An 11,099-nucleotide genomic window follows, 5' to 3' on the forward strand; every position below is an offset into this window, starting at 1 on the left:
AGAGCTCCTGCTTTGTTTTGGGCGTGCTAAAGTGAGGAAGAAGAGGTAGAGAGCCGTTGGGGAGGAAAGAGAAAGGTATATATACCCTCTAGCCCCCAACGATCACCGCACCTAAGGGGTTGGGCGAGACGGAGCCCACAGCTTTGGGGTCGGGTGAGACAGAGCCCGCACCTAAGGAGGCAGGCGAGACAGAGCCCACGGGCTCGAGGTCGGGTGAGACGAAGCCCACAGCCTCGAGGTCAGAAGAGACGGAGCCCGCGACCTTGGGGTACAAAATTTGGAGATGAGCCAGAGTGACCTTCACCAAGAATTTGGGTGGAGATGGACTCAGATATGTCAGTGAAGTATATCCAGGGGCATTAGGCATACACGATTGCGAAGGCAAGTGGCAATTGAATGGGCCTTAGCAAAGTGGGTAATAAGCACTAACACAAAAACTATTTAAGGTAACTCCTCTTTTTATTTATAGAGGCTGGCACAAAATATTATAGTTCCTCAAACAATAAGCGATTTTTGGATACGCAAGACACGCCGGCAAGGTCTCTTAAGACCTGAAACCTCACACGCCCGGGAGGGAACCCGTTGGAGGCGTGTAGCGGCAATGGGCAGCTCTAGTCGACCTGGCCGCTCTAGAGCTTCGCCGTCGTCGATCCACTGTCCATGTAGCACCGACGAAGAACGAGGAGAAGTAAAGAGGGTAAAGAAGAGATAGTAGATTGATTTTTGGGTTGTGAGTTGGGCATCTCAATCGGCCGTGGACCTTATATTTATAAGGTGGGGGTGGCATTATCCCTCAAGGAGTCGAAACCCTTCCAAATCATATCAAAGCGTGTTTAGATTCGTTCTAGACCTGACAAAGTCGGCTAAGCCGACCCCCGAGTCGGCTATGCCTACCACGGGCCCGAGGTGCTCTTTTCGGGCTGAAAACAGGGAGAGTCGGCTTAGCCAACTAGGGGAATAGGCTAAGCCGACTTGCCCTGGGAAATTCAGGTGAAAAGTTTTCAAAATTCATAATTAATTCATCTGGACTACAAACGAGATGAACCATATATGTTTTTCGATCAGCTCGATGAGAGGAGCGTAATGGTGAAGTACATTCTTGCATTTGAGGAAGTTGATCAAGTCGGCTTAGTCGACTTAGCCGACTCTAGCTAGATTAGGTCCCGAAAAAGTTGTTTCCTTCGCCCGGCTCCAAATACGACGATCCAAATATCCTTTGCTGCCATCTTGACGATACAAATATGATGGAGAAGTCTATTTTATAATGTGGACACTTTTGAGTGTCAACAGTTCCGATGGAGACATAAGATTAGGACTACTCGGAGGGATTATGGACATTTTGGCACTTCCAAATTCTAACAGCCAATCACAGCAAATTTATGGTGAGGATTGATTCTGCAGTGACTCTGAGAATTGAAGCGTGTTTTTTCAGCTCCCAAAAATCAAGAAGTGATTCACATCTGCTTACCATTAAAATTTGTATAGATCTTTTTTGTCTGGCAGAGAAGTATTGCGTTCATTTTCTTACCTAGCAGTAGATCTCAAAGAACAAACGTCCTGTATAAATTTGCCGTACTGCCTTATGCTGTCGCCGGAATCCTACTAGCTACAACTAGCTTGGACGTATGTTTCGACTTTTCGTGTGCTACAGACCTCGAACAGAAACTGCCGTGCAATTGGCGTTGCATTTGTTTTGCGTCGATCGCTTCAGGGGAAAGACAGAACAAGCGCGTCGTCGTCGTAGTCGAATCCTTTTCAAAATCTCTCCAGACTCCAGTAGTCCAGTTTACACGTAACCCCCTCGCGCTTTTAACAATTCCCTAATCCATCCTACCCCGATCTCCTCTCCTCTTCCCCCAAATCTCGGGCACCGCCGCAACCCTAGCCCCCGCGATCCGCTCGCCGGAGGGAAGGAGGGAGCCCCAGCCGACGCCCATGGAGGTGAAGCTGTGGAACGACAAGCGCGAGCGGGAGCTCCTGGAGAGCTACGCGGACCTGTACGCGATCATCAAGGCCACGGAGAAGCTGGAGCGGGCCTACGTCCGCGACCTCGTCTCCGCCGCCGACTACGAGGCGGAGTGCCTCAAGCTCATCTCCCAGTTCAACTCCCTCTCCTCGTCGCTCGCCGGCGCAGTCACCGTCCCGCGCTTCGTCCAGGCGTACCGCCTCGATTGCCCCGCCGCGCTCAACCGCCTCCTCCAGTCGGGCGTCCCGGCCACCGTCGAGCTCCGCGCCGCCTCCGCCTCATCCGCGCCGGCCGCCACCGCCGCCTCCGCCGCAGCCATCGCGCACTGCGTGCAGACTTTCATCACCGCCATGGACGCAGTCAAGCTCAACATGCTTGCCAACGACCAGGTCCGCCCCCTGCTGCAGGACGTCGCCACATCCATGGCCAGGCTGGGCCCCCTGCTGCCGCCCGACTTTGAGGGGAAGGTCAAGGTTAACGAGTGGCTTGGCAAGCTGCATAAGATGGGGGCCGCGGATGAGCTCACCGAGCAGCAGGCCAGGCAGCTCAACTTCGACCTCGATTCCGCCTACAGTGCCTTCTTGGCCGCGCTGCCCGCTGCGGGTCTGTAACCGGGCAAGGATCTGCCCTTATTTGGTTGGTTCGTTCTATTATGCTTTTGACACTGGAGCACTACTCTCCACTACTGTAGTACTATAGATATCTGTAATTTCGGTACTGCTATTTTGTTGTTAATAAGAAAGTTCTGTTTTCTTTGTATACAGTAAATGTGTTTATTGCATTATACATTCACGTTATAATGCTTGCAAATGGCCTGTTTATTTGGGTACATTTATTCTATTCTCTGTGGAACATATGAAGCAATAACTGCATAAGATATTCAGCCTGTTCGCTGGTTGGTTTCTGGGTGATAAGAGCTGGCTGGTGCTGGTTTGTTGTGAGAGGAAAACACTGTACCATAGCTAATAAGCCCCGGCTGAAACCAACATGCGAACAGGCTGATTGTTCTCTACCAATATATGTCATTATCTTTCTACTTGCATGAAGCCATGAATGATCTATTTTCTTCTTTGGGTTACAAACAATCTAAATGAAGAAGAATGACTTAGTTGACGACTTGGGTGATCTTCGAGTAGTTTAAGCTCGTTTGATTTGGCAATTAGTTGTTCATAAACAGTGGGCATGATATGCTCACTACCTTGTACTCCACTTGCTAATAATCATGTGCAACAGCATACCACCTTATCTATTACCCCATTATATTGATCTTGTTGGGAATAAACAGAAAATATGATTCAAATTAGAAATTACTATTATTTCAGTTCCTGACACATAACTTCATAATAGCAAAATCTTGTGATGAGTTTTTGACTGCAGATCAGTAATGCACTGCTCTAGATGTGCATTTTTTATCGTGCTATTTTGTTTTCTGATGACAAAAGTGCTGAGTTTATACTGACCTGATGTCTTGTCAATGAATTCTGCAATATTTGTATGTTATATGCTACCACATATAATAATTTATGCATGATACCACCTTATCAGTAAGTCACTACCTTGTACTTCACTTGCTAATACCACCTTATCTATTACCCCATTATATTGATCTTGTTGGGAATAAACAGAAAATTTGATTCAAATTACTATTATTTCAGTTCCTGGCACATAACTTCATAATAGCAAAATCTTGTGATGAGTTTTTGACTGCAGATCAGTAATGCACTGCTCTTCTTTTATCGTGCTATTTTGTCCACTGATGACAAAAGTGCTGAGTTCATACTGGTTTGATCTCTTGTCAACGAGTTCTGCAATATTTGTATGTTATATGCATTACCACTTAATTTATGCATGATGCCATATACGGTAGAATGCTTGCATATGGCCTGTTCATTTGGATATATTTCTTACCATTGGGTTATATAAAGCAGTAAGTGTAAATTACATAGTTATTTGCCGTAGACCTCATGATCTTTCTATTCGTAAGAATGATGCAGTTGTAATTGTTGATATGTGCTATTGGTTTTGTTGATTCCTTTTTTGTTCTCAAGATCAATTGGACAGAGAACATATACCTGCAGGCTGCAGTGCACTCAATTTGAGTATGGTTTGTCATCTTTGAATGTTCTTTGCAATAGCTGACCTGCATGCTTTTGTCAGAAAAATCATATTCAGTGTCTGCCATTGGGGTTGTTAACCCTTGCAGTTTGCAAGACCAGTATGTTCCAACATTGATACCACCCTAACAGACTCTCCCTTTTACTGATTACTGATTATATGTTGTGAGCTACTGGCAGGCAGTCAACTTGTTTTATTGTAGGATGTTATGGAACCACTTGGAACTGTTCCATGAAATTTTGTTAGACTTGCATGTAAGAATATGAAGTAGACACTGTTGCCTATCAGTTTACTTTGAATCTTTATGATTAATATTATTTGCTAGTGTGCTCTGGTGTGCCTTTTGGTACAATTGGAAACTTGAGCAAAACAATTGGTTTAAGGCTTTCTTTGACATCAGAATGGCTTGAGTTTATTTTTTGTGTTATTACTTCGAGGTTTGTTAAAGCACTGTTTTATTTTTGGAACCATATCGTCAAAATCTGATATTTTTCATGTACTCTTGCTGTTCAACTTCTGAAGCTGTCCTTAAAATACTGGTTTTATTTTCGAGATGGCGTTTCTTATCTTGCCTTGCTAGAAAGGCTTTAGTTCTGCAACCCCTCCTTGAAGATGATGACTGGCTTGTACTTCCATCTGAACTCAGCATGGCCATTCATGAATATGGGGAGGAGTATATTTTTAGAATTATTGGAAAGACTTTGCTGTGACCTTCATCTCTGTTTCACATTTTCAGTCTCACTGCGTCCTGTCATGCTCTCCAGAATTGTTGTAGTTCAAGAAATACCTTCATCTTGACCATGTAATATGTGTGCCTAGGTGGAAAATCATTTTACCCAATTGCAATTAGGTCCTTATTGTCATTGGTTTCTTGTAGAACGAAGACCGAGTGGGTCATATTCTATTCTTGGTCACAACATCTACCATACAATTAACTTGATTGATGCTTTAGTTTTTTATAAGGCCAACGATGGCAATCAAAATAAAAAGAAAGTTGTGACACGGGTAGCGAGATCATCTACCGTACAATTAACTTGATTGATGCTTTAGTTTTTTATAAGGCAATAATTGATGTTTTTATTTGATGTGCTTATACCAGCGGTCACTATCAGGAGTCTTGTTTTTGTTTCTGTTGGGTGTACCTAGAGCTAAATCATGCAGCTAATTGCCCCCAGTGGGCTATTAACAACGGCTAAGTCTTCTCTGCAGGTAAGCTCAGCAATGCAATGAGTCCCTGAAAGGAAATAATTTGGGACAAGTGGGTCGAATATTTTGCAGATCCATCCTGACTGGCTGTTTGTACAGTCCTGCGTCTCATATTCATCTCTTGAAATACAGCACCTGCTCTAGAGGCGAGAGGTCAGTCCACTACTCTGGCAACCTCGCATCCTCTTCGTCGTCGGCTCCGGCAACTCTGCTTCCAGCGCCCTTCGGTATCCTCATCTGTGTAAACTCTCCAACTCTTCCTTTGGTGTATTGACTTCTTAGATATTTCCTTCTGTGTTCGTCTACAGATGCATCTATTCAGGAAATATAATCTGCTTCTAGGTTGTTTCTTATCTTGGTTTCTCTTACTAATTCATCTCGTCTTTTCTGACTCCACCAGGTTTTCCTGCCAACTCCATCGCTTTTTCCTAGCAGAAGTACTTCCCTTGCTATGAAGGGCGGGCCTGGTGCATGCGGTAGAGTCTTAACGCCTGTGACCGGAAGGTCCCGGGTTCGAGTCGTGGTCTCCTCGCATTGCACAGGCGAGGGTAAGGCTTGCCACTGACACCCTTCCCCAGACCCCGCACAGAGCGGGAGCTCTCTGCACTGGGTACGCCCTTTTTTTTTAAGTACTTCCTTTGCTCATCTCTCCACTCACTTGTTCTTCCTACATCCTACTCAAAAAAAGGAAAAAAAAATTATAAAGCGTCTTGCCTTTACTCTTCCATTGTGTCCTATATTCCCATCTCCAGATACACAATTATCTGTTCATCCATTTCTCTTACCCATAGGAAAAGAGGAAAAGCTAAAAAAAAGCAAAAAGAAAAAAAAAAAAAAGTAGTGAGCGGGAGCTCTCTGCACTGGGTACGCCCTTTGAGTTTTTGCTTGTTTCCCATTTCCCAACACCTCGTGCCATTACCAATTCATCATTTTGTTCTCTTCTTTCTCATCTGGAGTTCTGGAAACACTTCCATCCAACATCTCTTCATTTGCAAAGGTGCCAATAAACACACAAACTAGTACACTTGGATGGTGGACGTGGCACTGGACGGCTTACGGTGGGTGGTATCGCCAATCGTCAAGAAGCTCCTCGCTGAAGCTTCAACCTACCTCAGCGTTGACATGGCGCAGGAGCTCCAAGAACTGGAGACCACCGTCCTGCCACAGTTTGACCTGGTGATTGAAGCAGCAGAGGAGTCCCCATAGGGACAAGCTGAAGGCATGGCTCCAGCAGCTCAAAGAAGCCTTTTATGACGCCGAGGACCTGTTGGACGAACACGAGTACAACCTCCTCAAGCGCAAAGCGAAGAGTGGGAAGGACTCCGTACTGGGGGAGGATGCCTCATCCATGAAATCAACTATTCTGAAGCCTTTTCAAGCTGAAGGCTAATTCACAAACTTCATGAACTGAAGGACATCTTGGCGAAAGCCAAGGATTTCCGTGAGCTTCTTGGCTTGCCAGCTGCTATCCCTGCTGTACCAACAACTGCTACTCCTCCCACAACGACATCACTTCCCACTTCAAAGGTGTTCGGTCGTGACCAAGATCGTGATCATGTAGTGGATATTCTTCTCAACAAGTCGACGGCTCCTGAGGCAAGTTCATCTAGGTTTTCAGGTTTGCTATTATTGGAGCTGGAGGCATGGGGAAATCTACCTTGGCACAGTACGTCTATAATGACATGAGGGTAGAAGAATATTTTGATGTCAGGATGTAGGTCTGCATCTCACGCAAGCTTGATATACATCGTCACACGCGGGAGATTATCGAGTTTGCAGCAAGGGAGAGTGCCCATGTCTTGATAGTCTTGACACTCTCCACTATAAATTGAAGGATATGCTAGAAAAGTCACAAAAATTTCTTCTTGTGTTGGATGATGTTTGGTTTCAGGAATCTGACAACGAGACAGAATGGGAGCAACTTGTAGCTCCTCTAATTTCTCAGCAGGCGGGAAGCAAAGTGTTGATAACTTCTTGACGGGACACACTCCCTGCTGCTCTTTGCTGTAAGCAAGTCATTCGTTTGGGTAGCGTGGAAGATGCTGAGTTCTTGGCACTCTTCAAACACCATGCCTTCTCTGGAGTAGAAATTGAAGATCAGCTGTTGCGGCTGAAGCTAGAACAGACTGCAGAGAAGATTGCTAAAAGGCTTGGACATTCTCCACTGGCAGCAGAAGTTCTGGGTTCCCGGTTGAGCAGGAAAAAGGATGTGAGTGAATGGAATGCTACTCTAAAGATTGACAATTTAAGCGAGCCCAGGAGAGCTCTGTTGTGGAGTTACGAGAAGTTAGATCCACTTACGCAGAGGTGCTTTCAGTATTGCATCTTATTTCCGAAAGGCCACAAGTATAACATTGACGAGATGGTTCATCTTTGGGTTGCAGAGGGCCTCGTTGATTCATACAAACTGAGTAGGAGAATGGAGGATGTTGCAACTGAATACTTCAATGAGATGGTCTGTGGATCTTTCTTTCAGTTGGTTTCTGAAAGATATATTGGTCCATGTTATATCATGCACGATCTCCTTCATGATTTGGCAGAGTCACTGGCTAGAGAAGACTGCTTCAGATTAGAAGATGATAAGGTGACAGAAATACCATGGACTATTCGACATCTATCCATTCGTGTTCAGAGTATGGAAAAGCATAGACAAATTATCCACAAGCTACATCATTTACATATTGTTATCTGCATCGATCCACTGATCGATGATGCAAGTGATCTTTTTGATAAGATACTGCAGCATATGAAGAAGTTGCGTGTATTATATTTGTCATTTTACAACAGCAGCAAGTTGCCTGAATCTGTTGGTGAGCTGAAGCACATCAGTATTTGAACCTCATCAGGACATTAGTTTCTGAACTCCCAAAATCATTATGTACTCTTTATCACTTACAATTTCTTCTGTTAAATGGCAAAGTCAAAAGTTTGCCCCACAAACTCTGCAATTTAAGTAAGCTACATCGTCTTGAAGGGTACGATAGTTTCATCAAACATACTTGGTTGTATGAACGACCCCTTTGCCAAATTCCCAATATAGGCAAGCTTACTTCGCTCCAACACCTGCATGAATTTTCTGTGCATAAGAAGGGATATGAGTTGCGACAGCTGAAGGACTTGAATGAACTTGCTGGTTGTTTGACAATAAAAAATCTTGAGAATATCACCGGAAAGGGCGAAGCCTTGGAGTCGAAGCTATATCAGAAAAATCATCTCAAAGAGTTGCAGCTTGTCTGGAGTGGCGAGAATGATACGGATGCAGAAGATAGTTTACACTTGGATATTCTAGAAGGTCTGAAACCACCGCCTCAACTGAGTGGCCTCGCAGTCAATGGTTACAAATCTGGCTCATATCCAAGCTGGCTTCATGAGCATTCCTACTTTGAGAGTTTGGAGTCTTTCGAGCTTGCTAATTGTAGTGTGTTAGAAGGCCTACCACTTGATTCCGAGCTCCTTTGGCATTGCTCTAATCTGACGATTGACAACGTTCCGAATTTTAAGACTTTATCCTGTCTTCCAGCCGGCCTTACAAGCTTATCAATTAGCAGGTGCCCGCTGCTCATATTTATCACCAAAAAGGAGCTGGAACAGCATGATCTGAGGAAAAACATAATTACCGACTACCTGGCATCTAAACTTGCATCGTTATGGGAGGTGGATTCAGGGTCATGTATTAGGAGTGTACTATTAGAAGAACATTCATCTCTGAAGCAGTTGGTGACATTGATCGATGATGACATATCAAAACATCTCCGAATTATAAAAATGGATCCTCGACATGAAAAGAGAGATGAATTATTTGTGAAAGAAGATACCATCAGGGCATGGCTATGTTGCCATGAACAGAGGATGAGGCTCATTTATGGAAGGAGCATTGCACTGCCACTGGTTCCAGCATCAGGGCTTCGATGTCTTGAGCTTGACTCATGCAGTATTACAGATGGAGCTTTAGCTGCTTGCCTTGGTGGCCTGGCTTCATTGGAAACCTTGGCTTTAGATAAGACTATGACTTTAACTGCGCTTCTGTCAGAAGAGGTATTTAAGCATTTGACAAAGCTTGACTGCTTGTCCATCTCATCTTGTTGGTGTCTCCGATCATTAGGTGGCTTAAGAGCTGCTGCATCTCTCTTAGAGTCTAGATTTTATTTCTGCCCTTGTTTAGAGCTGGCACGTGGAGCAGAATTTTTACCGTTGTCCCTTGTTGAGCTCTTCATATGTGGTTGTATGCTTGCAGCTGATTCATTCAGTAATGGCTTGCCACAACTGAAAGACCTTAGTATGTTTTGTTGCAGAAGCTCCCTTTCCTTGTCGATTGCCCATCTGACCTCACTTAAAACATTGTCACTAGGTCATTTCCCCGATCTGTGCTTTCTTGAAGGCTTGTCTTCCCTGTATCTCCAGAACTTACATTTGACAGAGGTTCGAAACCTCTCTGTTGAGTGCATCTCACATTTCCGTGTCCAGGAATCACTCACTGTTAGTAGCATCGAATTGCTAAACCACATGCTCATGGCAGAAGGTTTTACAATCCCAATGTCTCTTTCTCTTCAAGATTGCAAGGAATCATCAGTTACGTTTGAAGAGTCTGCAAGTTTCTCATCTGTCAAGCATCTGAGATTATGCTATAGTGAAATGAAGTACCTACCAAAAAACCTGAAGTGTCTGTCTAGTTTGAAGAATCTCGATATCCATGCCTGCCCCAATATATCGTCGTTACCAGATCTGCCATCCACCCTTCAGCGCATAGACATGGGACTGAACTCCTGAAGGAGAGCTGCCGAGCACCTGATGGAGAAAGCTGGCCGAAGATTGCCCATATCCGCTGGAAGCAATTTAGATGAAGCGTGCCCATTTTTGCAACTAAAAGGTGAAAGATCTGGCTTCACTAATGCTTACGGAATATTTTGTTCAGGTAAGTGTATAAATTCTTGATGTCTGAAATACTTCCTTTTTCTTCTTCGTAACAACTACTGTACTAGTCTAATTTCTATCAGTTGATCAGCGACCTTGTTTCCGCTGTAACGCAGCATGTTACGAGCGGAGACATCCTCTCCACCTCGGCTCCATCGTCACTGGGGCCTCGACCTCAGTAACATGCTCTGGCCGATTGCCGCTGGCATTGGATTGCCAACCTCCACAGCTCCAACTTGTCTAGTTGTCTTCTCCAGGCGACCAGGCTCCAGCACCATGTGAGCCGCCAGGCTATGGCTCGTCAGCGACAGTCTGGTGGTTACCTGCTTGTTGGTTCCTCCAATCTGGAACCTGTTCTGTTCTTCTACTGTTTTATTCTTTTTCCCCCGTACGTTCAAATTTGTAACTGATGTCACTCGTGTTTTGTGCGTTTATGTTCTGGTACTTTCTAACTCCCTGGTTCCTTTTGGATAAAAGAACTGTAGACCTGTGATCATCCTTTTTCATGGGCAACTTGGAGGTCCCATTCTGTTTCTCATTATGCTTACTAGCTCGTCAACCCATGTTGCTACACGGGGCATCAATTTTAAGAGGGATTAATGTTTTTATAAAAGAGATGAGTATTGAAACTCATGGATAAATTTGGGAGCATATACATTGCTTATCTTTGCTTTCCGTCTTATTTTGTTTATTTCCAATTCAATACCTATAAAGATACTCTGATATCTTTTTGTAGTTGTGATAGAATTTTGCTAATTATATCAATTACTCTATATGTTTTCATATCCCATTTATGATTCTCATCCATTTGTGTCATACGTATGTTTAGATTAGATGAAAAACCGACATTCCTGTCACACGGTTCGTCTGTGTTCTCCACGTGAAAGGAACAGAAGAGTGA

At 44.3% G+C, this 11,099-nt stretch overlaps 1 pseudogene; it reads left to right on the forward strand.

The window, feature by feature from the left end:
* The first annotated feature begins 1,704 nt into the window (after window positions 1–1,704).
* On the forward strand, window positions 1,705–10,736 carry LOC136455254 (putative disease resistance protein RGA3; annotated as a pseudogene).
* The last annotated feature ends 363 nt before the right edge of the window (window positions 10,737–11,099 follow it).

The sequence above is a fragment of the Miscanthus floridulus genome, chromosome 5 (genome assembly GCF_019320115.1).
Source record: "Miscanthus floridulus cultivar M001 chromosome 5, ASM1932011v1, whole genome shotgun sequence".
Taxonomy (NCBI): domain Eukaryota; kingdom Viridiplantae; phylum Streptophyta; class Magnoliopsida; order Poales; family Poaceae; genus Miscanthus; species Miscanthus floridulus.